This window comes from Canis lupus, chromosome 10 (genome assembly GCF_003254725.2).
Source record: "Canis lupus dingo isolate Sandy chromosome 10, ASM325472v2, whole genome shotgun sequence".
Lineage (NCBI taxonomy): Eukaryota > Metazoa > Chordata > Mammalia > Carnivora > Canidae > Canis > Canis lupus.
Genome location: NC_064252.1, coordinates 2,941,412 through 2,966,505, shown reverse-complemented (window position 1 = coordinate 2,966,505; position 25,094 = coordinate 2,941,412). Strand labels below are relative to the sequence as shown.

General features: G+C 40.0%; 1 long non-coding RNA gene across 1 annotated transcript in view; it reads right to left on the bottom strand.

Moving 5' to 3' along the window:
* LOC118350023 (uncharacterized) overlaps nt 1-23,629 on the bottom strand; it is a 42,523-nt gene extending 18,894 nt beyond the window's left edge. Inside the window, exon 1 of the long non-coding RNA XR_007413341.1 lies at nt 23,448-23,629. This is a non-coding gene — a long non-coding RNA (uncharacterized LOC118350023). The remainder of the gene's footprint in view (nt 1-23,447) is intronic.
* Nucleotides 23,630-25,094: the final 1,465 nt, after the last annotated feature.

Genomic DNA, 25,094 nt, shown 5'->3' with positions numbered 1-25,094 from the left:
TTTTTACCAGAAAAACAAGAGGATTGAGTGGAAACTCTCTTAAGTAGTAACTAAATCCTCTCTTCCAACACTGATTGATTTAGACATCTAACAGACATGTTTTGTTTATTACAACAATCTTTATAAGCCTAAATTCACATCAATATTTTATTTCTTTTTGTTGATCTTGAATGTCTCTGAATATTGTGGGGTGGACAGCACAGACTTGATAAAGTGACTGCTACCTATGAGCTGTGTGGCCTTGGCCACCTTATTTTAAAAACTTTGGTTTCTTTTTCTGCAGGATAATGGTAGTAATGTAATACAATATACCAGTAGTAGGGCTGTTATCAAGCTTAAATGAATTTATGTATTTTATCAAAAGTAGAGATTAAGGATGCAATATTGCAACTGCTATTCTTTTCCTGACAAAATCAGGAATAGATAAGTGGAATAATAGGGGGGAAAGGAATATTGTCATGTAAGAATATAACATATTCCTTTAACTTTCATTTACTATGTACTTCAAAATCCCCTCTCAAAAGTGTGTGTCTATTTGTCATCTTAAAATAAAAAGAGACTTTATAAAAGATTAAACAGACAAAATAGAGCAATATAAATAATGAGATCTAAAATTTTCTGCATGTATCAGGAATTTCACCTTTATTTTATGATTTTTGCACCTAGTAGCATGAACAATTTGCACCTAACAAAATTAAAAGTGCCTTCAGGACTATCACAATTACATGCTGGAAGAGAATTTACCAGCAAGAATTTTTATTATGAAATGGGGTTGCACTGCAAAAATACTTGTTTCAACTATAAATGGGAAAATAGCTTCAATTAGTTCTCTGAGGAACCTTGATTTATGTAGATTAGGTGGTGAATCAAAGGAGTTTAAGTTACTGGATTTACTAAATTCAATTTAAGATACTACTTTGGGACAACACATAAAATGCTTCACTCAGTATTTATTAGTAAGACAAAATGAAATAATCACTTTATGCTTCTAGAAACTATCATGATTTTATACTATTACCTGGAGAAAAAAATAAAATATTTAAACCCTCTATATACATAATATGAATTGAAATCCATAACTGTGTTAAAAATTTATAGAAACCAGAAAACCTGATACATTTGATGTTTGCATTTAAATGCTATCTTTTTTTTAATCCTCAATAAAGCAGCTTAAGAGTTCAGACAGATATATTTCCATACTTGTAAAGCAAGAGTTTCTCTCTGCAGTGCTAATGTTCTAGAAGCTTCCAACAGACAAAAGGACCCAAATGTTGCTGGCACAGACATGATGCTGCAGCTCTGAGAAGCATTTCATTCACAGAAATGGCCTCCTTTCCTTAAAAGGTAGGTATGTAACTAGGGCAGCACAGTCCTCAGGACAGGGTGGAAAAGAAAATAGAAACAGAGGCCTGGTTTTTCTTACCTCTCCTCCCGCCAGTCTTCATGTTGGAAGCAAGGCGGTGTTACAGTGAGAAGACTTTGAGCTGCATGTAAGAGAAACTCAATTCAAGATGATTTAAACAACAAGGACTATTTACTATCTTACAAAACAAGGAGTTCATGGGATGCCTGGGTGGCCCAGTGGTTGAGCGTCTGCCTTTGCCTTGGGTTGTGATCCCAGGGTCCTGGGATCGAGTCCTGCATCCGGCTCCCTGCAGGGAGCCTCCTTCTCCCTCTGCCTGTGTCTCTGCCTCTCTCTCTCTCTCTCTGTCTCTCATGAATAAATAAATAAATAAGTAAATAAATAAATAAATAAATAAATAAATAAATAAATAAATCTTTAAAAAAACAAAAAAACAAGGAGTCCTGAGAGAGGGCAGCTCCTAAATTGATCAGTTTAGTGGGTTAAACACACTATCCAGGAGCCAGGCCATTTTCACACTTGTAGACACAACATAGCAGGAGATAAAAGAGTGTTCCTTTCAAAGGGTGGAAATCTGCCCTCAAAGCCGCACGGCTGTCTTCTCCACAATTTTCTCACTGACAATTTATTGGTCATACGTCCTTTCCTAAACCAGTTACTAGCAAGAGGAATGGGATTGTCCTCTTTGCCTTAGACCAGGGGCAAGTCATCCTTCTCTGGAAAGGGCTAGATGGTAAATAGTTAGGCTTTGTGGGTTATATGGCCTCCGCTGGCTACTCACGTTGCAGCTGTCTGCAAAAGTTGCCCCACATGACCCTGAGGATGTGGCTGTCTTCCAACAAAACTTTATTGATAAGAACAGCTGGAAGTACACATTTGGCCGATGGGCCACAGTTTGTGGACCCCTGTCTTACAGCCATGGGAATTTACTTCTGACAGCACCTGGAACACAGGAGAAATCTGGACCCAAACAAGTCACTTATGTTCTTCTCCTCCAGAGGCACACCCAAGAGTCTAGAGATCTGTGAGTTCTGAGCTTCATGTTCAACCTTTTCTTTCTTTTCTTTCTTTATTTTTTAAAAGATTTTGCTTATTTATTCATGAGAGAGAGGCAGAGACATAGGCAGAGGGAGAAGGAGGCACTGGAGAATCTCAATACTCATTTTCCCATTTTTCTTTCCCAAGACTTGTGTAAAAAAAAATTATACTTGAGAGTTATTTTAAGGAAAGGCTCTTGGCTCAAAAAAATTCTTTTACTTAGTTTCTAATTCCATCAGTTAGTTTAATTTAGATTAACAATAAAACATCTCTAATAGTAGCATCACCTACTTAAAGCTTAATATTTATCAATTTAGTTTGGCTATTTTTCTCTCTAAACTCTGATAAAAGGTCTGTGGTGTCACAGCCATAAAGGTAGGAAAAAGCAGTAAGAATTAGTTAGGGAGTGGGTTCCAAGTTCAAGATTGTGACCGGAGCATATTGTCTCCTCCCTTCCTCTCCCACTCTTGATACTATATTCAAATGAAAATAATGGAATGAAGATGTTATAAATCCTCCACAATGAAGAGAATGGAGAGAACCTTCGGCAGATAAAGACATGAACAAATTTCTGGAAAATCCCTTTTTAAAAAAACTGATGCAGCAGAGCAGAGGAATCTAGAATCACCTCAACATGTGAAGAAAAGGAGCTAGAGGCAAGGAAGGTGTCTATCTGCCCAGCTCAACCTTGAAGAGGCTTCCCAGTCAGCATGGGGAGAGAGTTGGTAACATGAAGACCAGAGGCAATAAGGGGGTGGTGACAGCAAGGGGACAGAATAAATATGTATGCTCAACCTTGACTCTTTCTGATTCCCCTTTAATCATTTCTGCGTTCATAATGACTCTGCACTTACCCCAGGCAAAATTTGGGAGGCTTCATCTCTGAAAGGAACCTTCTTCTAGTGTGTCCACATGGAGTAGAGCCCTGTCATCAGTGTTCTTCCCTTGCACACAAAGTTCTATCACCTCGTTCCTTCATTCATTGACTCACTCAATTAATTTGAGAATTATTTATCAAGAATTTCATCAGCAGTGGAAAAAGAACAGTCTCTGTTCTCCTGTAACATACCATTTTAAAGGATTGCCAGACATGTGAGAAAACCATGAAAGACCAAAAATTTTCATAATCTCATATAAGATGCATTTTGGGTTCTCTACTCTATCACTAGGCTTGGGATCAAAGTGTCCACCAACTTGAGTCCTCATCTGGATGTTCTTGGGAAAAGTCTGCTTCCAAGCTCATTCTCGTTGACAGGATTCAGTTCCTTGTAGTTGTAGGACTGAGATCCCCATTTCCTTACTGACTGAGCTGGGGCCACTCCCACATCTAGAGGCCGCCTGAATTCCTTACCAGTGACCTTCTCCATCTTCAAGCCAGCAACGGAGTATTGAACCATTTTTGTGCTTCGATCTCTGGCTTCCTCTTCTGTAACCAGCAAAAATGCTCTTTGCTTCCAAAGGGCTCATGTAATTAATTCGAGTGCCCCCAAAGTCTCCCTATCTTAAGGTCAACCGTGCCATAAATATAACCCCATTAATGGGAGTAAAACTCATCACATTCATAGACCCTGGAATTATGTAGGGCATTGAGATCACAGAGGTAGAAAATCTTGGGAGACATCTTATAATCCTGCCTACATTAGACCTTTCATACAAAATTTCAAAACACCAAAACAATTAAAAGATTCCAGAATAGAAAAAGCATATCACATACCATGGGATGAGAAACAGACCATTATCAGACTTATCATCAGCAACAACAGCTTTAGGAAGGCTTACAACAATGCTTTAGAATTTCTAAAGGAATTCTTCTCTCAAGCCAAAATTATATTTCTAGCCAAAACATCACTCCAGTAAATAAGCAGAATAGAGATGTTTTTAGATATGGAAAGAGTCATAGAATTTTCACTTCCCATGTGCCCTTTCTTAAAAAAAAAATAAAGGAGATGGAAAAATCAAGAAAGAGGATGACACCAGATAAAGCAGACAGTAGGTCCCACCCAGACGGGCAGCGAAGGGAGCTCCCCAGATGGAAGGTGTTTGGCAGGTTCAGAGAATCATAGTCTAGACTGCAACAAGAAAAGTATTTTTAAAAAGCTCCAAATGAAGTCTTAATTCCTTCCACCCTAAAATGACCACAATAGCAATACCTATTTCATGAAGTGATTGCAAAGACTAGGTACATTGGCACTGGCCAAATGCTTAGAAAGGTGTCTTACATTTATAAACAATTCAGAAGTCTTTGTGAAATAGATTTGGGGGAAACTGTAAGAAAATCTAAAAGGAGAAGTGGGGGCAGCCCCGGTGGCTCAGTGGTTTAGCGCCGCCTTCCGCCCAGGGCCTGATCCTGGAGACCCGGGATCGAGTCCCACGTCGGGCTCCCTGCATGGGGTCTGCTTCTCCCTCTGTGTCTCTGCCCCTCTCTGTGTGTGTGTGTCATGAATAAATAAATAAAATCTTTTAAAAAATAAAAAAATAAAATAAAAGAGGAAGTGGTTCCCAGGAGACCAATCAGAGGCTTTGCTTTTTCCTTGAGCTCTTTCTATTCCAGGCAGTTTTGAAAAGTGGTTCTGATTAAAAAAAAAAAAAAAAAAATCAAATATTTCAGGAATAGTAAGAAAGGGAAGGTCTGAGATGTATCCACTGTATTTTGTAGTAAAGAGGTAGTTGATAATTTTAGTTATGGCAGTTTTAGGAAAATGAAACAGTGAAAACTAGAAAATGTATTTGGTTTAAGAGTAATAGGAGGTGGTAAGTAGTCCAAGTACTTCTTCCAAACGTTTGACTTTGAGGAGGAGAAACAAAATGGGACGGCAGCAAGAGAAGGAAATACAGCTCAAGGACATGTTTCTTAAAAAGCTGAAGAAGAGACAGAAGAGAAACAATGCCATTCAAAGGGTGGACGGTGGGCCAGTGTGGGCCGAGCAACCATTCGTTTCCCGTCTGTGAGGTAATCGAAGGTGGCCATTTGACAGAGTGACTTTATACCTTTGACCCTAATCCCAAAACGGTTGAATCTGTGTGCTGCACCTTCTTTTTTGTTTTTTTTAATTTCATTTTCCTAGTAATTTTTCTTTTTACGAATGCTTCATCACAAAAGTAACAAATTGGAAGTTTGGAAGGTCTTCCACAATGGATAACTGCAGAAGCCCTGCTTCAGAGCACCTTCTCCAGGCCTGGAGAGGACTTGGGTCCTAGCTCCCTACCTGCTGCCCAGGGACCCCTGGTCCCTGGCTTCTCTGAACACTTCACGACCTCATCTTTCACACAAGGGCAGTACTTAATGCCTCAGAGAGCTGCTTTGGGAGGGAAGTGAAACAGAGCATTAGGCATTGATTGGTGCTGATAAAAGGGGAACCATCCCAGGGGGACCAGAGTGTCATAGCTTCCCTGTACATGACTCAAGAAAGCATCTCTGCAATTTCCATGGGAAATAGCCCTTCCTAAAAATGTTCTGTGTCTTCACTCATTTGAGGGTTCTTTGACAAAGAATCTCAGTGCCACATGGTTTGCGTTGACCTGTGTAGTGACAGATTTCTTTTTATTTTATTTTATTTTATTTTATTTTATTTTATTTTATTTTATTTTATTTTATTTTATTTTATTTTTTTATTATTTTACAGATTTCTTTTTTAGAGTGATTAGTGAACGGCTAGCACTGCTCACGTTTTTATCTCCTTTGCATTGTCTTGCTGCTTGTTAGCAGCACCTTGCCTCGCTAATTTAGTGGATAATGAATGAAACACGGTTGGCAAACCCTATAATGTTGGATTATAGTGTCGTTAATCTCTCATATCCCTTCCATAGACTCCTCGGAACCTATGCAAAATGAGTGGACCCAGCTTACCTTCAGAGACACCAAACGACCTCGGGGAATGCAATTGCTTTAAGATCTCTTTTCTATTTTTATATAATCTTGCATTTCGGCAACTGACCGAATTGGATCCGTGCATGAGAGGTTTACAGAATTTGTGCCCAATTAGCAAGGGCTACTTTATCCTCTGTTTGATAGATGCATTTTTTGAAACTGTCAACTGTAAGTTTGCATGAATTCATTCTTTCTTAACTCTTTTCGGACTTTGTGTTCAGGCTAGAAATTGCCCTTTTCGAGAAGTTTTACCTGTCTGAGTGTAAATCTGTACCATCTTGGCAGTAAAATAGCCCCAGAGGAATAATTTTGTACAACCATTTCAATCTTTGTACCAATTAAATTGGTATGATCCATGTCACCGACGTCACACAACACAGGTTTCTAGGCCATCCACCCACCTCTTACTCAGAAAAAGCCATCAAGTTTATTTGGTCCTACTCAGATTTAAGATCATATATCTTTTTTTTTTTTTTCCTGGGGCTTTATGGCTTCTACTAACAACAAAAAGGCCTGACACAAGCCTATTTTCGTGGCTGCCTTTCAATCACTATGGAACACACTTCCCGTTTTGTCTTTACTAGAAATAAATTGGACTTTAAATCCCTGCTCTCCTTAAATATGTCAAATATGTGGGATATGATATCATCTCTAAAGTAGAAACTTCTTGAGGCAGCATTGTTAAGAAGGCTTCGAAAAAGTATTTTGCAAGCCCATAACATTATTCTAGAACAGGTTTTATTGCCTTGGAAGATACTGGCATCCTCCTGAGATTAAGAAATTGCTCTAATTGCTGTGTGAAAGACCAGGCAGAGAGATGGTTTTTGCTGATAAACTTTAAGATGCTTTAGTGAAGAAAGATAGAGGAGCTTTAAATAAATAACCCCTTTCTTCATTCTTAATTGCTCAAATCCTAGTCCTCCACACCCTTGCCCCTCATCTCCCCCCCCCCTCCACTAATGGCTACAGCTCATGTCAGCGACTTGTGACATAACTTTCATAATATTCATGCAGTGGAATCACGTGGAGAGACACCTGCTGCATCCCCAAGGAAAGAGGCTACCATAAACAGGGCTGAATTTATTGATTTGGAAAGCCACGGGGTTTTATATGTCAAGGTCTAGGGACAAAGAAGCATGAAGTGTGGCTATAATTTATGCCATGCCATACAGTCCCTACTCTACACTTAATGCTTAATTAATTGCTTTTATCAGTTATACTCACCAGCAGCCTTTCACCTTTTTTTTTTTTTAATAGCTGCCCATTGTCCCTACCCTTCCCCTCGGTTTCTTTAGCACTCTTGAAAGGAGGCTGTTCTTCTTATGTGACAGATGGACATAGCCTTTAAGAAGGTGAGTTAGTCGTTAACATCCACATACACAGACTTCTCTTGCTGAGAAAACACCTTAGGGAAGGACACAAGAGCAGTCTGGCTTTCGAGAGCAACCGTATCTCATAAGTTGAAATGGAAAACTGGTTTTCATGAGGATCCTTTGTGAGGGGCAAAGATGCATAAGCAGAAGGTAGGTCGTGGAACAAAAATTTTCCATTATGACCTTTCAGAGTCTAGAAGTGGTGGTTGGCAGTGGCGAATGGGGCAGAGGAGTCAGGGATGTGAAGTGTGTGTGGAGGGGGGAGCAGTGGCTATGGATTCTGGAAACCCTGGGCCACTACCAACAGGGCCTCATTTATCTCTCCACTAGGTATGGCTGCTTCTGAGGGAGAACTGACCAATGTCAACTTACCCTATTGACCAGGCACGTCCTATGTTCATTCTTCCCTCCTGCTCCGGGTCAAACCTTACCCTCTCTCTCTCTTTGAAAGGAAGCAGATGGTCCTCAGTGTCATGAAGGACATCATTAAATTTTTTCATGCAAACTATAAAAGTCTCTTCTGTGCACCTACTCCTGTATTTCCATCAATCCATTCTGGGTCGTTAAGTGTGGATTCATCCCTTTATTGTAGAAATGTCTATTGAGTGGCTCCTTTGTGCCACAGACCGGGTTGGGTGCAGGGGGAAGCTCCATGCCTGACTGCAGAAAGTGTACAACCTCTTGTGCTTCTGTGAGAAATGTAGGCAGTAGACAAGAAATGAATTGAAACTTAGGGGCGCCTGGGTGGCTCAGCCAGTTAAGCGTCCGACTCTTGCTTTCTGCTCAGGTCATGATCTCCTGGGTCCTGCCATCCAGCCACCTCTGCGCTCAGCAGGAGTCTGCTGGAAGGTTTTATCCCTCTGCCATCCTCACTCTTTCTCTATAAATAAATAAATCTTAATATAAATAAATAAATCTTAAAAAAAAAAAAACCTTAAAGTGTGAACTACAATCACAGAAATCAGTGAATGTACCTTATAGTAAGTCCCTGCTGTGGGGCAGTGTGTTGTCCTTTGAAGCACTTCTCTTTCATAATGTCGCTTTTTTCTCTCAACACAAAAGTGCGGTTTTCAGTCTTGCAGGTAATGGCACTAAGGCACAAAAGATTAGGTGGTGTCCCCAAGGCTCACTGTACATCCGTATTGTTCTCTGTCGTTAAGGCACATATGTTTCTTGATTATCACTTTACATAGTAATTTGGTGAGGTTAAATCAAATACTTTCTACTTTGTAATTCAGAGTGGAATTCCATTTCTTATCATTCAGATAGTGGTAACGCTATGTGGATATGATGTTTTAAAACATTCTTTGATGTAAGTTTTTAGCAGAACATTTCAAAAATATAAAATTATGGGAAGTTGTGAGTAGCACAACATAGAATTTGGAAAACAATTCAGAGATGAATGGTTCTGAAATCGCATAAGTGACCCTTTAAAATGCCTGCAAATCATACCAAGTTTCTAACTGTATAACAGCTGCCTTGAAAATTCCCTAAACAATTTGAAGGCAATAGGTTAACAGTAGGTTCCAACTTGAAAGAGCTGGCTCGAGCACACCTCTGCGTGGCTGGGGTGTATATTTTGTTAGCGAAACCTTTCCATAGCTTTTAGTTTTCCTCTTTTTATCTCATAAAGGGAAAAATAATTGAAACCTTAATTAATGACAAATGTTAGAGTGATACGGGTAAGCTTATCTCATTGTTAATGAAGGTGTATTATCACTTGTGATGATATTGATATTCACAGTTTGACAGTCATTTTTCTTAACCAAATATCAGGTCCCCCCTCTCTCTGTGTTTGAAGATCTAAGGAATCTAGGACAGTCATTGAAATATGTATCATCTTTGGAGGTTATTTGAGTTTATAAGTTGAAAGTTCGTTCTCAGGGCCAAGTGCAGTAGGATAAGGGACCGAGGTGGATTGTGATGCGGGCTCCACCAATGAACAGAGTGCTACATTTGCACTACTTCAACTTCTCTGAGGCTCAGTTTCCTCCTCTGCAGAGCAGAACCCAGGCTGTTTATTTCTCAGGATTGAGGCTGTCCTATAAGATTTACAGAACCTTTTGGTGGTGGGACACCACCTGATGACGTGTCCCACCACCAAATTCCTTCCAACCCCACAAGACAGCACAGGGGGTTGTTCCCCTAGACGAGGGGAAGAGAGAGCAGCTTTCATAAGGGAAGACAGGAGGGTGAGGTTTCACTGACTGTCTGCAGATGGACTAATTTGAATAATTTTTCTTGGGCTTCAAGGTCCTAGGGTGGTGTCTGGCGCAGGGGCATGGAGTGTAGGGCATGGATGCGTGGTGACCTGGAGTGTAGGAGGTTACGGCAGGGGCTGGGGTGTGGGTTGAATCAGCTGTGCAGGCCCGACTGAACCTTTAGCCCCGTTCACAACTGAATCGTGTCAACCTTGAGTACGTGCACACGGAAAGAGGGAGACAGAGGGAGGATGACAGTGATAATGCGTGTCAGGTGCTGGCAGGGCACGTGGCCCAAAGCTCACTTCTGCTCCTCCTGCACCCTCTTTTAAAAGACTCCCATAAATAAATAAATAAATAAATAAATAAATAAATAAATAAATAAATAAATAAATTTTAAAAATAAAAAAAAATAAAAGACTCCCACAGAACAGTTCATCTGTGAGTTGAATGTTGGGTTAACAGTGGTTCCTAACACTCTGGCATCAAGGGATCATTGAGAATCCTTTGAAAGCTATTGACAGGTGCCTCCGAAATGTGTAAAACTCATGCACAGAGATTCTTGCTACAATTTCTTTTGTTGCTTTAGAACCTGCACTCTACAGAAGGATTTATTTTGATATGAGACAGCTCAGAGCACCCTGCCTCTACTTTTTCTATTGGAACATCTTGGTCAAAAGAGATTACAGGCCCTCGGCAAAAGCACTCCAGTCACTGCAAGGCGGCAAAACAGAATATTACCAGATTCCCATGGCTACAATGATCCACCAAATAATCCAGGTCAGTAATGAGCCCTTGCCTGTCAACCTGCTTAGAACAGACTTTCTTTAATCCTCAACGAAAGTGTCACTTCTTTGTCAGGGTCAATGAAGGCATTTGAGATTTGTCTTTCAGAAAATCGTAGATTTTTGCACATGATGAAAAAGAAATTTATATTATTTCCATTTCTTAGAAAATGCTTGAAGAAATTCTATTTTTCATGAAGGTGACAACATCACAGCAGTAGACAAGGCTTATTTCAAGATTATTTTTAAAAATCTTTGATGTCCATACATTCTGATATATTCATAATAATTAATTTAGTGAATATTTATTAAGTACCCACTACATAGCAGAGCTTCTCTTAGACCTTGGGATATGGCAGAGAATAGTTAAGATAATTATTGCAATGAACTATGATGATGTGTAGAGCTTCTATCTTCAGCCAACAAAAAACCCCAGATGTGCTGCCAAACATTTCAAATGTTCTACTTAACCATAATGTCCCAACATTTTTCTTTCAGTCAAAGACACTGTATTTTTCTTTTTTAACAATTCAGAGACATCAACTTCCTTGAAGTTTCCAGAACAGAACATTTAATAGGAATGCATTTTTGGTGGCATCACAACTTACGTATTCAACATATATGCTGAGTACCTACTATATGCTATTCATTGTGGACGTAGCAGTATAGACCCGATCCCATTCCCTCTGGTAAACTGGGAAGGAAGAAAGTTAGGAATTATCTGCACTTGGAGACATCAGTCATTCCATCCAGTTTATGCTGAAGGAAAATGGCACATCTGCCAATTCGTCTAAGACCTCCTTCAAAATATTAAATGAAATATCTACATTTCTGGAGTAGATGATGTAGACAGAGGCATAAACCACAGACCAAGGCACAGACCACTTTCTCATATTTCTAAAGCATGGATTCCTTGAAGCCTTTCCAATTTATGTCACATCTCTACTTGGCAGTATAATAATAATAATAATAATAATAATAATAATAATAATAAACAACCAGAGAACTTTAGTTTTTATATTGGGACTAAGAATGAGCATATTTATAGGTTTGTCTGCCTACCACACCTTTCTCAAAATTCTTCTTTCCTGTAAACATATGGTTGAACAGGACCTACCATGATTCTATAAAATGATCCTACTCAATGGCTACAACCATTGAACTAAGGGGTAGACACCTGATCCAGACTGGACAAATAAATCTTTTCCATAGAAACATACAAATTTAAGAAAGAAATATCAGAATTACCTAATCAGAGTCTATTGTCTTTGATTTAAAAATATAGGGGCGCCTGAGTAGCTCAGTGGATGAGCATCTGCCTTCTGCTCAGGGCATGATCCCAGAGTCCTGGGATCGAGTCCTGCATCGGGCTCCCCACAGGGAGCCTGCTTCTCCCTCTGCCTGTGTCTCTGCCTCTCTCTCTGTGTCTCTCATGAATAATTAAATACAATCTTTAAAAAAATAAATTAAATATAAAAATATAAACGTAAATCAGAACCTATTTTTCCAATGATTAAAATCCCACCATGATTTGCCATTGCTATTAAAATACAACCAATACAAACCCATGTCTTTATGGCTCTCCAGGACAGCACCTGCCTACCTTCTTGACTATATTTTTTATCATTCTCCTCCTCATCCAACTCCACTGGTCCTTCTATCTCTGAAATATGGCATGCATTATTCTTTTCCTTTTCTGTAGTATCCTTACTACTACCTAATATTATATTATTTTGGCGTTTTTTGTTGTTGTTGTTGTTTGTTTTGTTTTGTTTTTTTACTTCTTATCTCCTTTCCCCTCAGTTAGAAGGCACTCTTCCAGTTGATTTGTCTGGCCAGTTCACTGCAATAGCTCCAAGGCTTAAATGGGTACCTGACACACTATGACAATCAATAATCAAGATCAGTAACTATTTGCTGAACAATTGATGGATTGAATTATCCTGTAAGATGTGACACTGGGGGACTGCTGTCATCTGTATTTTCTGTCAGCTGGACCTGAGAAGTAGGGGAAGGTACAGAAGGGAAATGAGGCAGATGTGCTGAGATTAGCTTTAGTGGGGAACTAAGTCCTGAGAGCACTGGAATCTCTGGTTCCAGTTCATTCCTTATGCTCATACACATTCCTCTTGTCTTCCCCCCAATTCTCACAAATTCCTATAATCAATTCCTTTTTTTTCCCCTGTAGCTACGTTGAGTAGGATTTGTTATATCTACTGAAAAAAAATATTTTTTCTTACACTGAAGTGTGATTTATGTATAATAAGATGCACAGATCTTAAGGATTCAGTTTGATAAGTTTTTACATTTGTAAGCATCAATGCAGTAACTACCGAAAACAGGATTGCCGGTTTGCAGCTTTAAGGTTCCCCAAGTAAACTGTCCGCTGTATGCAGAGGGCAAAGGGAGACCAAAGAAAAAGTCAGGTCATATCAGACAGGTAGGTGGCAGGTTAAATAAGTGAGAGGAATGAACTTACATATGAGGCTCATGTTGGGTGGTCACAGGATGAGTAGCTTCTTCACCTACCCTCCAGAATTTTAGAAGTTCACATTAAGGCTTTAACTGGGTTCAATCACATAAGCCCTCCAGGCGATCTCCACAATACGTCACTCTCTCAAGACTGTGTCCTTGGAATAATTCATTACGTGGGAATAGTTGCCAGAACATACAGTCCAAGGGCCAGAGGAGGGCGTGAGGAGCCTCTGATTGCTTTAGTCCAGGCCTTGGGTCAACAGACAGTCAGATCCTCTTTTTTTTTAAAAAAAAAAAAATATATATTTTATTTATTCATTTGCCAGTGAGAGAGCACAAGCAGGTGGAACAAGCAGAAGGAGAGGGAGAAGCAGGATCCCCACAGAGCAGGGAGCCTGGTGTGGGGCTGGATTCCAGGACTCTGGGATCATGACCTGAGCTGAAAGCAGATGCTTACCCACTAAGCCACCCAGGCGCCCCTAGTCACATCCTCTCGATGACCTCCTCCAACAAAGACATATTAACTTGTGTCCCTTTTGGGCAAGTTCTCCATTTCCCACTCCGAGACAATCACCTTTGACTTCTTCTACCATAGATAAGGTTTTTCTGATCCTCTAATCAATATAAATGAAGTCATGCAGCATGTGTGACCATGTCTTGCATGGCCCATTCAGCATGATGCTTTTGACGTCCATATTTTTGCGCCACTGAGTTAAGTCTTCATTACGGTGCTTCCTTTTTATTGCCGAACAGTATTCCATGGTATGAATCAACATGACTTGCTTTTCCAAGAAAGAATTTTAAGTGCAGACATTGCCCACTGACTGAATGAAGGGAGGGTGGAAGGGTGATGATCCCTTGGCTGAGACCAGGAGAAGAACTGATATCCTGGTGGTGGCAGAGCAGTTGGTTATCCATCTTGTATCCAGGATTTTTAGGGGGCTTGGTGACAAATGTCAGAATATTGTAATATGTTGGCTACTTCATTCAGCCTTCATTAGAGGTTTTTCACAAAAGGGATGATGTGCAGTTTGAGGCGGCTCACATGAAGGCAGCTCAAGGACTGTAGTAGATATTGCTAACCTCTGCCTTTGACCAGCTGGGGATCAGATAATATTTTACCTTGCTTGAACTGCAAAAATCAGATCCTCCATTGCACTCTATTCTGAAATTAAAATAAAGAAACTCTGTTCTAGAAATCGGAATAAAATATCTGAGAGGTCCCAGAGAGCTTAAGATGCCCCTCCATAGCGCCAATACTACAGGGGTGGACACACTGATGACATTCTCTTGGTAAAGTATATTTAGCTAGAGTTGGAATTCAGTTAGGGGTTGAGGGCTCATTGCAGAACAAAGGCACAAACTTCCCTTTTCCAACCTATTGTTTTTCATTCATGAGAAATGACTGAGAAAGAAAGGGAGGGGAAGAGTCCTAAACACTGGTGTTTTAAGTAGAATTCAAGAACATAAGACCCCGTTCTGGCTACAGGTTACATTCAACACATTTCTTTCATTGGTTATTTAAAAATAGAATTCTCACAGATGAAATTGACAGATAATTGAACATTTTATGGTAGTTGTGTTCACAGAAAACCCAATAAAGCAAGCGAATATAGACACTGATGGAAAGTGAATTACAAAGGTGATTTAGGAGAGATCTTCCCAAATTCCAACCTCAACTGCAGCTCCCGAAGAACACTTATCACAGGAAACCCTCCCAGTCAGTGGATGGAATAATCAGGGAGTACACTTCACTTCCAAAGAACACAGTTAACAAATGCATGTCCAAGGTGTTTGCTCATCTTATAATTTACCTCATATCCCTTTCCATCAGGATATGTGAAGAATTAGCCGCCAATATACATTGCAACTTTTTCATTCTTTTAACTAGATATAAGTTTTATTATAATTAAATTGTTTTTCTTGGATATATCACATATTATAAAGAAGCAGGTAAATAAGTGATTGAGACTGAATAAAACAGGACAGGGCTGCACTCATAAAGCTTGGCCACAGAGAATTACCGCCTCAGCCATTCTATCAGAATTCAGGGCAAGTATGATTTTGGGCCAAAACCAGAGTTCACCTGGGAAAGCTGGAGAACTTTAAGCATGACACACTTGCAGTTGTGTGTAGAGAAGAACACTGAACATGTGCACTGGGACGCCCAGGGTGCACAGTACATTTCTATGTGTTAATACCAAGTAATACCAATTCCTTTTAAGAGCTTACATTGTACCTTTCATCCACTGGTGACAGTACGAATAGCTGTGTTCCTACGATGTTAACTTTGGCCATGGTTGATCAGCCTATGGATATACACCTGCCCCAAATTAGGTCAGTTGGATCCCTGCCTGGGATTTTTCAGACTGGTACTTTAGGGAAAAAAAAAAAAAAGAGATCCTAAAAAAAAAAAAAGATCCTTTCTGGGTTGCTGAATTTATTCATGTTATGAAAAAATATAGGTGTGTAGGTGTGTTGGGGGCCATATTTTCCTATCATGTAAACCCATAGACCAGAAAAATGGTGGAAGCTGATCTTCAGAGAGAGAGAAATAAAGCAAATGGACAGAAATGAACATAGTAAGAAAAAGAAAGTGTCCAAATAGTCTCTCTTGTTCTAGTTGTTTTCTGGGGTCCAAGTAGTTCTTGATTGAAGTTCTGTGAAATAACCTAATATAAGGATTATATTGGGGCACCTGGGTGGCTCAGTGGTTGAGAGTCTGCCTTTGGCTCAGGTCGAGATCTCGGGGTCCTGAGATCAAGTCCCATGTCGGGCTCCTCGTAGGAAGCCTGCTTCTCCCTCTGCCTGTGTCTCTGCCTCTCTCTCATGAATAAATAAATAAAATCTTTAAAAAAATAAGGATTATATTGGGTGATGCTTGTAAATGAAAGTGTAAAGTTCCAAATTTTCAAATTGAGCTTTCTTCTCTTGAACCCCACATTGTTTAATATACATTAGAAACATGCTTAGTTGACTTTATGCTTCTTTTGGCAAGAATATAACTACTCAAGAAGCACTGTTTATGTCCCAAAACTTTTGGCAAAGGAAGTAAAAGCAAAACATCTGTAAGTTTCATCGTACCATTTTTTTCTTTGACATTTTCTAACTTGAGCTGTGCCTTCTGTGAGAAGTCTGTGAAGAGATATTTATAGTCATCATGATAGGATACATTATTTCTTAATGTTTATCAAAGAAAAATTACTCTGGACATCATAACATGGCAACAATGACAAGTACTGTCTACGGTAGCATCTCAAGCTACTGCACAGTTGCTGTAATAAATACTTTAATAAGTGGGCCTGAATCACTTGACAATAGTTTGTCCAAAAGATGGTTTTCAATGCAATAAAGACAAAATGAAAGAAAATTTGTTTAGAACCTGAATCCTATCCTTGGACCTCTTCGGAGACCCACGTTCCAGGCCCTTAGAGGATGTATTTTCCTTTCATTCCCCAAGCATTCATTTTAGATCCTTACTCCTTCCCAGCCCAGAAAGTGCCTTGGCTCTCCAGGCAGACAGAGTGGTCTCCCACTGATCTGGAATATTAGTAAGAACAGCGGTCTGTGGGATGAAGGAAAGCATTTGCCTTGTGAGTCATACTCTCCCTCCCTGCGCGCCGGATACACTGGAACCATGGGTTACCTCTGCCACCCCCAAGGCTGTGGCTTGGTTCCTTCTCGAGCTTTACTATGTTCCAAAGTTTCAGTTTTAAATGCATGGTTGCTCATTCCAGTCTAGGGTGTGGGGCAAAAAACAACTCCAGTTTTTCTGGTGTGACTCCACATACATCCAAGAGCAGTAATGATGGTCCCCTTCATTTCTGCCTTTCTTTTTCTCAGTTCATTTGCATTTAATCTAACACATAATGCATTATCACAGAGCATTAAAGCCAGCAAGCTCTTCCTGATTATCAGAGCCCTCTGTCATCTTTTTTAGACCACACGGCTGAGTTTCAGAGAGGTCAATGAATTTGTCCAAGGATACACAGTGAGCTAGCAGTGGAAGCGAGGTCTTGTGGCCCGGACTCCTGATTCTAAAACTGTTGCTTTCTTTTGACACCAGGTCTATTGCAGATAATGAAGGCAGAAGGATTTCCAAGTTTCTTTGTAATGTCAGAAATCAGCTGTGTAATATTTTTCTAGGCAGCAAGCTCTTACTCATTACTTTTTTTCCTGAAATGTTAAAGTAATTCTCATGAATTATTCTAAGCACATGGAAATCAGGCATCAAAGGAGAAAAGCAGGAATAATAGAACACAAAGCTGCAAGCAGGTGCCTGTCCTTTATACCAGAAATATTTATTTAATTTCCAGTTACTGGTCTGCAAGAAGACATCCAAAATGTCTCAACTTGTTACTATCCAATACGAAAACCTCCCTGCTGCTTCTGCTAGTCAACATTTCATTTCTTCTTGTAACCACCTCTGCATTTATTTAAAAAAAAAATCCAGGAGATAATCCTTGCCTTGATACTCACTTCTATGTGTTGTTACATCAAGCAAAAAGGTGTAGCCTGTCCCTGGAACATTATTTTCTTGCTTGTACACTTTTTATCATTTCTTTGGCTTGAGTTGAGGTATTGGGAATTTCAATCACTGTAACATGGGAGGTGAACACTACTGTCATGTTAAAAAAAAGATAGAAACACGAAGCCGATCCCTGAGGCTAGATTAGAAAGCCCCAAATGAGCAGAGTATTATACTGTCACCATGTTTTCAGGACCACACCATTTCTCCATCTTTCAAAAGTTAGACTTGGATACTTCCTATGTGCTCCAAAGGACCCTCATATTAATAAATAACACTGTCCTGATAAATTCCTGGTGTGAATCTGCTACATATTTCAATGCAAGATGCAAAATGACAAGCGAAGTTAAATACTTATGGAAGTGGAGCTGTTAGGTTTATCAAGTATAATTGGCTTTATCACCAACCTTAAGGATGGGAAGAGTTTGGAGTCAGCGAGGGCAGCTCCAGGACCTCTCTACAAATGTCCCCTGCTGGTGTCATCAGACAGTGAGGACTAGGCTAAAGGAATCTTAAGACCTGTCAACATGGCATTCTCATGTATATATGGTCATTTTCCATTTTAATGAAGTATTATTATTTCACAGGGTAACAACAAGTTATCACACTTCTTGCTAATAGGAATTGGTATAGCCTTTCCAAATTATTTTTGCATTTGCACAATCAATCTCAGCTTACCTCAAAACCGGGGAAATGCAAGCCTTCTTTGTATCAATTAATCTTTATGTTAATCTCTGAAAATAATCAATAGAAAGAAGGAGCAACCAGCAGCTATGATAGGGCAGACAAAAAGAGATGTGACTGAAGCAGCAGAAAAACTCTTTAAAAAAATAGGCTTATTTCTGACTTAAACGTTGCCAGAGAAGCAGATTCCTAGATGTATCTTGGGGCCTGCAGCTGCCAGGAATGTTTTCTGGGTGGTCACAGAGCTCATTAATCACTTCTCTGTGTGCACCAGCCTGGTGGCACATTGATGTGCAGAAGCCTGGAGGAGTGGGTAAACCTGGCAAATCTCATCATTTCATTGGATTGCCTAAATCCCTTCAAAGCCCAAACTCGTCTGCATGGCACATGAGGCATTTCCTGATGTAACTCTAAACTTCTCTTCCATTCCGTCTCCGACTATTCCCTTTGTCCTATCCTAAACTTTCTGTTATGCTTCTGTGCCTTTGTTCTAACATCCCACCTCCCCTTGCCAACCTGGGGAATGACACTCAGCTCAAGCTTCACTGGCCACAAGCAGTTGATTATTCCCTTGTTCTAGCCTGATTGTGGGAGTTTTGTAACTTGTTTACTATTATTAGGATCCTTTGCTATTACAACCACTGTTTACTGGTGTGACGATTCCGTAAGCACAGGAACCAACTCATTCATTGTTTTATTTCAGCACATAGCAAGAAGCCGGTGCTTAATGAATGTCTGGTGAATAAAGGAGTAAATGATCCAGCCAAAGGATTGTCTGTCTACACTGTAACCAACAATGCCAAAGTTAATCATATTTCTGTTGTAGAATCAAACTGTCCACCAAATTTGGTGTTCTCAGTTCTAAGTTTCTAGAATTTAGGTTTGGAAATAAGATCAAGTCAGACCCAAAACTCCAGCTAAGCATGGAATTGGAAGAAAGGTTCCAAGCCAGAGACTGGCCTTTCCAGAGAGAGAGAGGAAAAAGAGAGAGAGAGAGAGAGAGAGGCAAGAAACAAATCTAAGTCACAACTGAAAATGGAGTAGCACACAGAGAATGGAAAGAAGATAGTCATGGACAACAAACGGTCCAAATTATGTTCAGGTCCCAAGTGCCTGACTATGCAGAGCCTGGTTACAGAAGACACTTTGAGCTAAGGAATAGAAAATTCAGTCATGGAGGGCAAAATAAGAATCCAGTCTATAAGTATCTCAGGACCAAGGAAGAAAATCCAAGAAGATCTAAGGAATAGGTCCACAAGAACGTCTCGTGCCAAGTCATTTCCTTGCTTGTCTCTACTTATATTTTTTTCTGCTGTGAACGAGCCCCAATCACAGAATTTCTAGGACTACCCATACCTACCGAGTGGGAGAGCGGGGTTGGATATTAAGCTGTGGAGTCAGACTGCCTGGGCTAAAAGCCTGAGTCCTTCAAGTTCTAGCTGGGAGGCATTAGTCAATTATTTCACCTCTATGAGCTGTACGATGGGGCTGAAATAACACCTCCTTCAAAGAACTCTTGGGAGGATTGAATGAGTGAGATCTCACGAAGAACTTAACTCAGAGACTGGAAGATTCAGAGTGGGGAACCAGGCAGTTAATTCCATGTTTAAGGAGGCTCAGGGCAAGAAACTCATATTTTACTTCTTTACGTAGAACTATAATGAGTTCTCTATTTGCTTTTATCAAATAATTATCACAATGTCCTTTAGAAGAAAAACAATCTTCCATCTAAAAATGATAGTCTTTTGAGTGGAAATAAAAACACAGAAATGTATAACCAATCTGAAACTTTACAAAAGCAGAATTTTAGTTCCTAGTTAATTAATGTTAATTTTAATGAAGGATTGGTTACACTTATTTTTTTAAGTCAGTTACTTAAAAAACATAACAATGTACAATATCACATAATTTTGTGTACATAGGCAATTAAGAGCTGGCCCCATCACTTTGCAGTCTCTTGGACCCCAGGCTGCTTGGAGCTTTTGTTCCTCCATCCCTAAAGTGAGCCATCATGGTCCTTAGAATTCAAGATAGAGGTCTGGTCATCACATATGCATTCCAAGGAGCAAAACAAGAAGGAGAAGGAGATACACTTCTCTAAGAATACATCCCAGAGGGATGCCTGGGTGGCTCAGGGGTTGAGCATCTGCCTTTGGCTCAGGTCATGATCCTGGAGTCCCAGGATCGAGTCCTGTATCAGGCTCCCCACAGGGAGCCTGCTTCCCTCTCTGCCTGTGTCTCTGCCTCTCTCTGTGTGTCTCTCATGAATGAAGGAATGAATAAATAAGTAAAAAAATAAAATCTTAAAAAACCATAATTACAACATTAATACTAATAACCACAATGATAATTGTAGTCCTGGTACTAATGGTAAGTACTACTATTTTTCTTGAGTGTAACAGTAGTGATTGAATCAACATTACTAATCATCAGGAAAATACAAATTAAAACCACAATGGGATATCACCTTACACCAGTCAGAATGACTAATATCAAAAAGACAAGAAATTATAAGTGTTGGCGAGGATGTGGAGAAAAGGGAACCCTCGTACACTGATGGTAGGAATGCAAATTGGCACTGCCACTGTGGAAACAGTATGGAGTTTCCTCAAATATTAAAAATGGAACCACCCTGTGATCCAGTAATTCTACTACTATTTACCCAAATAAGCAAAAAATGTGTATTTGAAAAGCTATGTGGACCGCCATGTTTACTGCAGTATTATGTACAATAGCCAAGATATAGAAGCAAACTAAGTGTCCCTGGAGAGATGAATGGATAAAAAGGATACGGTGCTTATATACACAATGGAATATTATGCAGCCATAACAAAGAATGAGATCTTGCCTTGTGTGCCAACATGGAGGGACCTACATGGTATAATGCTAAGTGAAGTAACAAGTCACCAAGGATAAATACCATATGATTCGACTTAAGTGTGGAATCTTAAAAAACAAAACAAACAAAATGGAAACAGACTCATACATACAGGGATTAAACTGGCAGTTCCCAAAGAAGAGGGGCATGGGGGGTGGGTGAAATAGATAAAGGGGATTCAGAGGAACACATTTCAGTTATAAAACAAGGAAGTCACAGGCATGAAAAGTACAGCATAGGGAACATAGTTACTACCTGTAATAACCTTGTGTGGTGACTCATGGTGGCTACACCTACCACGGTGAGCATTGAGTAAGGTAGAGAATTGCTGAGTCACCATGTCGTATACCTGCACGAACACAACACTGAATGTCAACTAGACCTCAGTAATAAGAAGGAGAAAAATAAGAGTGGCTGAGTGTCAGGAACTTGGTATACATCATGTTGTACCTCTACAAAACCTTTTAAATTAACTACTATCCACATTCTACAGCTGAGAAAGTTGAGGCCCAGATAAATTGTATTGCGTGCAAGTGGTAGAGCTGTTTACTCCAAAATCTGCTTCAAATTCTGTTGCTTTATTAGCACTTCACTCTCCTGGTTTAAACCGAGAGCACTACCCTCTTTGGACTTTTCTCTTTTTTTAAGATTTTATTTATTTATTTGACAAAGAAACACAGCATAAGCAGGGGGAGAGAGTGAGGGAGAAGCAGACTCCCCACTGCGCAGGGAGCCCGGTGCAGGACACACGCCCAGAACCCTGGGATCATGACCTGAGCTGAAGGTAGATGCTTAACCCACTGAGCCACCCGGGCGCCCCAGGCATCTTCATCTTCTTTTAAATGCAAACCCTCCCGAGAGATACTATCACTCAAGTCCCTCGCATACAGGTGAGCTTCATTTTTTACACCCCATTCATTCTGATCAGAGGAGCAAGAGAGGCATAAAAGCACTGACGAAGGAGAAAGGGTTGGAAGGGAGAGCGGAATGGCCTACGTTCCAGTTTCACAGTCTGGCCTGGAATTAACTTTCTCCAAATGATCTGGCTACACCTATAAAAAATATTGTTCTTTCCTCCTGTGCCAGCTTACTCGAAGTCCCACCAACTACTGCCTGACTTGTGTGTTCTCTTCATTGTCAGTCTACGCACACGCCACGTTCAGGCACGCATACACCTGACCTCTTTCCCACATTCACGGCGAAATAAAACCAACAGGCCAAGAAAGACTTTGCTTCTCTGCTATCGAATCTTCACTCCTTTCTGCAGCCTCACTTTTCCTCTCCTCTGCTTCCCTTCAGTTCGGGACATGAACCCTCCATTTGTGTCATACCTCCCCCATCTCACACATTTTTTCTAGAACCTCAGGCTATTTCTTGTGTTTTGACTTCTTGGTCTTTTCATTTCTTTCTATTACACCCTTCCCACCATCATTTAAACATATTCACTTTCATCTTGAAAAGAAATCACCATCTTTGGACTCTCCTTCCCTTTTGATCATTGTATTTTTCCCTTCCTTTACAAAGCCTTAAAAAATTGCCGGTGTCACTGATCACTTACCTGCCTTTCCTCATCTCACCTCAATCTGTGCTTCTCTCCCTCTCCTTCATCATGAAGCCAATGGGCATTTTTCTGTTTTCCTGTTATTCGACCCCTTCCTGGGCTTCTGTATCACCAGACCTCCTCCATTCTCTTTACCTCTGGAACTAATTCCCCTGAATGTCCTTTGCTATATCACTGCCTATTATTTGGCTTTTAATCTCGGCATTCAAGGCTTTGAATTTGTTCCTTTCCTCATTTTACTTTATATTTTCTCCCTCATGACTTCATCCGTGCCCATATCTTTAAATGCTCTCAAGTGAGCATCTCCATTCGAAACTTCCCTCTGAGCTCCATCACACGTAAGAAACTGCCAACTCAGCATCTCCAGCTGGAAGTCTCAAGTTAACCACAAGTTTAACCAACGTAACCATATCCATCACTGAACTCACGGTCTCTTTCCTCAGACCCAGTCTTCACCAGTGTTCTCTTGCTTCATAAATGACATTATAATCTAACCAGTTGTGCAAAGTAGAAACTCAGAAGTTATTTTCCTTCAAGAAAAGAGAACAACGGGTCTGTGTGGCCTGACTTCCTATCAACATCAGGTGACTTTGGCACATTGTGGAGGCAGCGCCTAAGATGGCCATCAACGATCCTGCCCATGGTAGCCATTCTCTTGTGAACCCCTGCCTCTTGAGACTGGGTTGGACTTACTGATTCACTTCCAATCAATAGATTGGGGCAGAAGTAATGAGATGTCCTTCCAAGATTAAGTTACGAAAACACTGGCTTACATCTTAGATCTCTCTCTCTCTCAACACTTGTACTGAGAAAAGCAAGCAGCCCTATCAGGAGGTTATTCAGAGAGCCCTGTAGAGAGGCTCACACATGGAGGAACTGAAAGCTTCAGTTGCAAATGGAATGTGAGCAACGAACAACAACATCCCAGGATTGTTTTAATCTGTGTTTCCCTGTTGACATACAAACTGGAGCATCTTTTCATATGCTTATTCATGTGCTCTGTATCTTTTTGTTGAGGTGTCTATTTGGGTCTTTTGGTCCATTTTTAACTCTTGAATATATTATAGAGTTATATTAACTCTTGAGTATATTCAAGAGTTCTTTATATATTTTGGATAATGTGCCTTTATCACATTATCCTATGTGATAGGATATCCTATCAGATATGTCCTTTGAAATATTTTCTCCCCATCTGTGCCTTAACTTTCCATTCACTTAACAGGTCTTTCCCAGAGCCCTCCCCAATAATCCTATGAGTGAAGTTGCAAGTCTTCAGTCCTAATTAAGCCTTGTGATGATTGCAGGCCTGATAGCTTGGTTATGAACACATGAGAAACTCTGAACTAGTTAAACTGTTCTTTTAATTTGCTAAGTCTGGTTAATTTGAAATACAGCAAAAAAGATAACTACTATACATTTGAAGAAGGAGAACATGCTCTTGTGAACTCAGAAAAAACAGATGGTTCCCTAAATGCAATAACTCTATCTTTTTGTAGACATTGCAAAACAGACTTACACTTATTTAGAGTATTGCATAGGTACTGACCTAACTAAAAACACTTAATTTACATTTTCTTATAAAATAACTTAGAGCAAAAGTTTGGTTTTAGTGGGGGTTTTTTTAAGACTTTTTTTTTTAGGGACACCTGGATGGCTCAATTAAGTGTCCAGCTTTTGATTTCAGCTCAAGTCATGATCTCAGGGTCCTGGAATAGAGCCCCGAGTTGGGCTCCCTGTTCAGTGGAGAGTCTGCTTGAAATTCTCTCCCTCTGCTCCTCCTTCTGTCCCTCCTCCCCACTCCTGTCCTCTCTCTTTCACTCATTCTCTCTGAAATAATCTTTAAAAAATAAAGACTTTTTAGAGCAATTGTAGGCTCATAGTAAAACCTGTTATCTAATTTTTTTAATGGGTACTGAGCGGGTAGAAATGCATAGAAATAATTACTACTAATATATTAGTCAAGCGTTGCTGGAGAGAGTACTATTTAGAAGAACTCATTAAAGCAAAATGTAAAAAGACTTTCCTAGTACAACTAGGTGATTCAGTATAAAATTTAGCAGGTACTACTCTTAGCCACTCATTTTTTTCATGAGCTCCTGTTTTTTTGGTTTTTGGTTTTGTTTTTTTGCAGATAAATACAGGTTTAATGATCCATTGTTCTTCACATGGTTGGCTATGGAGACTGATCCCAGGATATATAACCATGCAACACAAACCAATCAACCAAATCTAAGATAAATTTGGCTTCTTACAACTATCCTGTAAACCCTGCAGCCCTTGTTCCATCCAAAATGAGCCTCCTCTCACATGAAAAGTTATCATAGGGGAATGAGAAACCTA